Source organism: Emydura macquarii, unplaced genomic scaffold (assembly GCF_026122565.2).
Source record: "Emydura macquarii macquarii isolate MOO-44397 ecotype Brisbane River unplaced genomic scaffold, CSIRO-AGI_Emac_v2 contig_1814, whole genome shotgun sequence".
Lineage (NCBI taxonomy): Eukaryota > Metazoa > Chordata > Testudines > Chelidae > Emydura > Emydura macquarii.
Genome location: NW_027131951.1, coordinates 11,171 through 17,016, shown reverse-complemented (window position 1 = coordinate 17,016; position 5,846 = coordinate 11,171). Strand labels below are relative to the sequence as shown.

Sequence of the window (5,846 nt, the reverse complement as noted above, 5' to 3'; positions counted from 1 at the left end):
ACTTGAAAGTGATTGTTCATCGTGTGCTTAAAGGGAATCCGGTGTGCATAAGCATTTTGCTAGGTTTGTTTTACTTGTTACATCTTGATACTCTAGGTTTACACAGTGTAAATAAGGGCAAAGTCTATCTGTTTATCTATTTTAGGATTTTATACTTCCCCCCATTACCACACTATCAGAATACCTAACTCACAAAACCAGTAGCAGTAGTAAAGTCCCTAGTGAACCTCATGGAACCTCTGGTTCTTCTACTTTTGCGGGGAAAAACTCTGCTTATGGATGGACATTTGGAGAGTTTATAGTTTGTTGATTTGACCATTTTTGCTTTGTTTTGGTTGGTTGGTTTCTTTGTTGCAGATACTTGGTTTTCAGGGTAGGGGATGGTGAGTTATTTGGAAATGTTTGGTTAGATGCACTAATTCATTCATCTCATGGGGGTGATGTTGTGTCATCTCTTTAATGGGGTTTTGAAATGGAGTTGAAGGTTTGAAGGACAGAAGGGTGCAGAAGAGTTTCATAGATGTCTGGGCTCCTGTTGAGATGATTACATTAATGCAGCTGGGATTTTATTGGGTTACTAAATGGGTTATTATCTGGTTATTAATCTGCCTGGATAAGCATCCTTTTTATTATTTTACACCTCAATACCTAAATATACCAATGGTGTGTCATTCTTCTTATGGTAGAAAGTCTTTTTTGGAAGAGGAAGGTTTTGCAGTGTTTCCTAAGTGACTCTGAAAAATGAGACAAAACTCTGATCCAATTTTTGTCATTGGGACTTTTCAAAGGAAGCTTTTTTATTAATAAAATGCTGATTCGTCAATGCTGTAGCTTCTCCTAGAAGCACATCTGTTATGATTAAACTTCCATTCAGAAGGTGTCTCGGGTGTACGATGGGATTTCGAGCCAGGACCAGGGAGCAATAGCCAAGAATAGCCAATAAGGCAGTAATCAGAGCCTTAACAGGCTGTTCTAAATGAGACAGAGATCAAACCTGAGTGTCCTACCCATCACCGCCTTTGGCCCAATGAATAGGACATTACTTATACAAAGTGGGAGCGGGATAATCTATTGTAACCAATAAGGCAAGAGAAACAGAGCCTGTTAAAATATGTCCAGTCAAAACAGCTCAAAGCTCACAGACATTTCTTATCATGAAGTTCTTGTCAATGAGCTCTGGGGTCAGACGTATTCGCAAAAATTCTTTAATAAATAACAGCAAATAATGAATATTTTCAAGGAAATCATTGATCTGGACATCAACAATAATGAACAACAAAAGAGCCACAATAATTGGCTTTGATTATTCATTATCTAGCTGGCTAGCTAGCTAGCTATCCCCATAGACCTTCATCTATCTAGCTATCTATCTTACATACTCTGCTTACATATAATGCATACATAGGGTACAGAAATAAGCACAAACCTGCTTTAAAAATAACAATACTAATAATAACAGCAGCATCAATAACCGTCTGCTTTGGTGATCTAGACACATTTGGAAGCCTGTGTGGAGGAAAGACCATTGACTAATTCCAAATCAACCCTTTGCAGTGAATGACTAAATCCCAGTTGCCCTGGTTACAGGGTTAGTTGCATCTCTCACCCCTTTTTGGGTCTCTCTGAGGTCACCCCCTCAGGTCTCAGCCATGAGCCTGCCCCTCTTTTAAGGCAGAATCACCTGATTTTTCCCCTCTCAAGCAGGGTCTCAGCCGACAACACCCTGTGCACCAACGTGATTTCTCAACAAGGTTTGATACCGGCAGTTCTTCTCTCAGGGGATGTGAGCAGTAGTAAGTTGAGTGACTGGCCGGCCTTCTCTATACAAAGTGTGATTTATTTACCACAATAGGAACAAAGTTTAACATAAGAGAAAATATTAGATAGCAAATCCAGATCCATCACAGCAATTGTTCGGTAGGACAAAACTTTCACCTTATTACCACAGCTCAGTTTGTTGTTAGGCATTGCAATAGCTTTCTCTTCCAAAATGCCTTTCCACCATGGAAAGAATGATACAGCATAAAAATAATTGTTTGACCGAAAACTCAGCTACCCTGACACCCACACGATTTTTTTCCAAGTCTTCATGAATGGGGAAAGCAAAACTTTAAGACTCTCAGAAAACCCCATCAAAGAGATGATGAGATTGTGTCTCGAATAGATGATAAATAATTAATACTCTCATTTAAACAACTGTATTCCACAATCCCAAACTCCTACCCCCAAATAAACCATGTGGATCACAGGAACAAATCAACCAACCAATAAACAAAATAACACACACAAAAAGAAACAATCAAGCAAACACAAAGCAAACCACTCATACCTGAAAGACAATTTTTATGCCAAAAAAGGAGAAGAGACAGAAACTTCATGACGTTCACTGGGGACTTATCTATGGCTATTGATATTCTGTGCAACATGGTCAGGTCATGTGGGGATGGTAGCAGTATAAACCTCTAAAATAAACAGATAGGTATGTAGGCAGATTTATGGATAGCTATAGAGATTCTGATCCTATTTTCACTGCTGTAACCCTTCACTAACTCTTCTGACTTCAGTGGAGTTATTCTGGATTTTATTACTTCATAAACATATTTCACACGTATCAAGGAGACAATTTTGTCATCAGTCGATAAAGAAGCTGAGAATGAAATCACAGTCAAGGAGCAAGGACGGACATTCTAATTCTTGGTGAATATCCTCCACACAATCAGTTTCTGTGACACAGCTTTGATCTCCATGTTACTCATGCTATAGATCAGGGGTGGGGAACCTTTTTGTTGCCAAGGGCCTGATGGTGGCCCTGACGGCGGGCGGGGATTCGGCGGCAGGGGGGGGATTCGGCGGCGGCACAGTTACGTGTGGGGCGGTGCCCACCGCCGAAATGCCGCCACCGTTTCCGCCTTTTCGGCGGCGCGGTTTTCCAGTGTCCGCAGGGTTCCGTGGGGCAGTAACCGCCTCCGGACTCCACCCGCTGCCGAAAATGGGCAGATGGCAGCAGGGTTTCGGCGGCAGGGTTTCGGCGGCGCGCACTTCCCGCCCGCCCGCGGGCCGGATCAAATTCTTTCGCGGGCCGGATCCGGCCCGCGGGCCGGAGATTCCCCACCCCTGCTATAGATGATGGGATTCATCACTGGAGGCACTACGGCATAGAGAGCACCCATCAGCAGATCCGGATTTGATGCTGAGGTGGAGGGGGGATTCAGGTTCTCAAAGCAGTCAGTGAAAACTAACAAAGAGACCACAGTGAGGTGAGGCAGGCAGGTGGAGAAGGCTTTATGCCGGCCCTCTTCAGAAGGCATTCTCAGCACTGCTTTGAAGATCTGAACATAAGACACAATTATAAAAACAAAGCAGTTTGCAGCTATAAACACACCAAAGGCAATAAACCCAACTTCACTGAGGTACAAGTCAGAGCAGGTGAGCTTGAGCAGTTGGGGGATTTCACAGAAGAACTGGTTGATGACATTGGACTGGCAGAAGGGTAACCTGAAGGTGTTTCCGGTGTGCAGGGCAGAGTAGACAATACCACTGATTGTCCTCCAAGGGACCCCTGGCTTGGGCTAAAAAGGCCATGTACTAAACAAGCAATAATCATGCGCTGATCACTGCAGCTTCTTAGCCGTGGAGTTAGGGCAGGGGGGGAAGTAAACACTGGAGCAGGGCAAAATGACTTGACCAATAGGTACCATGGTAACGGATTTATAATACGGGCAGGCCACGCCCCCCCTTCTATTCCTCCCCTCACCATCTGGACAAAGAAGGTGGTAAGAAGTGTGTTATCTCTTCTTCCTCAGACAGCATGCCTGTTAGAGAAAGCTCAGGATATCTCCCACTGGTTCTTCCCTTGCAGATGGTTCATTCAGGAAATTTATGGTCATTCCTACTGTCAAGAGAGGCAAATTCATAACAAAAATGTTTATGCCATGCAGATTAAGTGGTAAGTAATAAATAGGGGTGGGTATAATTATATGCTATAGCCATTAATATTCATTTTATAGCCATTTATATCACCAAATAGGGGTTTCATGGGGCGTTGTAGAAGTGTGTGTATTGACATATTATTTAAGATAAAAAGTTGTAAAGTAGTTAACTTGGGGCTCACTTTGTTGGTCGCGAGGCAAAGGGAATCAAGTGGTCTAGAAACTGTAACCAAATAAACACTCCTTACACTCCACCCGGCTCAATCTTTCTTCAATCGGCCCTGCAACAATAGTCAATAATCAATATAAACAATAGTGGGAACATAATACATCCTTGCATTACCCCAGTTGTCACTGCAAAGCTTTGGTCAATGTCACCATCTTTGACCTCACATTCTGCCCTAGCATATAAATTCTTGATGATTCTAATTATTTTTGCCCGTATTCTATGATATGCCATAATTTTCCAGACTGTCAGATGTTCTCTGTGCTGACTATAAAAACAACTGATTATTTCTATGTCCTCTCCAGGTGTATTCCAAGGATAACAAATGGAACAAGGCAATCTCACCACCACAGTGATGGAATTCATCCTCTTGGGTCTGACTCAGAGTCATGAGCTGCAGCAAGTCCTCTTTGTTGTTTTCCTCTTGATCTACATCACAACCTGGGTGGGAAACTTCACCATCATCACCACAGTGATCACCGACCACCAGTTCCACACTCCCATTTACTTCCTACTGGCAAATCTGGCCTCATAGACGTTAGTGATTCCACAGTCAATGCGCCAAAGATGCTGTCAAGTCTCATCTCCCAGCGTAAGACCATCTCATTTAACGAGTGCATCATACAGATGTTCTTCGTCCACTTCGTTGCTGGGGCAATGGTCTTTTTTCTTGTGGTGCTGGTGGTCGATCAGTACGTGGCCATTCATAAACCACTGCGGTACTTAACTATCATGAACCGGGCTGTGTGTATGGGGCTAGTGGTTGGGGCGTGGTTAGGTGGCTTTTCTCACTCCATTGTTCAGATTGTCTTGATCATCCAGTTACCTTTCTGTGGCCCAAATGTCCTGGACAATTTCTACTGTGATGCCCCTCAAGTCATCAAACTGGCCTGTGCAGACACCTACCTAGTGGAGTTGCTGATGGTCTCCAAAAGCGGGCTACTGCTCATAATAATCTTCATCATCCTGCTTATTTCCTACACTGTCATCTTGGTCAAGATACGGACACATGTCACAGAAGGGAAGCGAAAGGCTCTGTCCACCTGCAGAGTCCCAATCACAGTCGTCATCTTAATATTCATCCCAGGCATCTTCATCTATGCTCAGCCCTTTCGTAATTTTGCAGTGGACAAGGCAGTCTCTGTCCTTTACACAGTGATCAGCCTGATGTAGAATCCAATGATTTACACCCTCAGAAACACTGAGATGAAAAATGGAATCAAGAGATTATTGAGGAAAATCCTTTTCTCAGGGAGGAAAGAGCCATCTTAATCTGAGATTTTCATAGCCATGTCATGGAACCGAACACCCAATTCCCTCTGAAGTTAGTGGAATTTGGGCCTCAAAATCCTTAAGGTGTCTTTACAAATCTAAGTCTTTCCTTGGGAGACAGGGAGAGAATGTATATCCATCGTGAGAACTGGGAATGACTCTGAGAAGAAATAAAGCTCTTCCAATTGCACTGCAGAGAAATAGTGATTTGAAAGGTAGAACTGGTCCGAGGGAGACACACAAATGTTAACAGGATTTTGGACCCTAACTCTCATTTGAGCCTTCTAGATTGTGAAGTTTTTTTAAAAAATATTTGTTAATATTCACAGGAAGTTAATTCTGGAGTTAATAAAAATGATTCTGTGCCTCAGGCTCTCTATCTGTCCAATGAAAGAACAGATCTATGCCATGTCATGTAT

General features: G+C 43.0%; 1 pseudogene; it reads left to right on the top strand.

The window, feature by feature from the left end:
* The first annotated feature begins 4,480 nt into the window (after positions 1 to 4,480).
* Positions 4,481 to 5,427, top strand: LOC137159248 (olfactory receptor 4D1-like; annotated as a pseudogene).
* Positions 5,428 to 5,846: the final 419 nt, after the last annotated feature.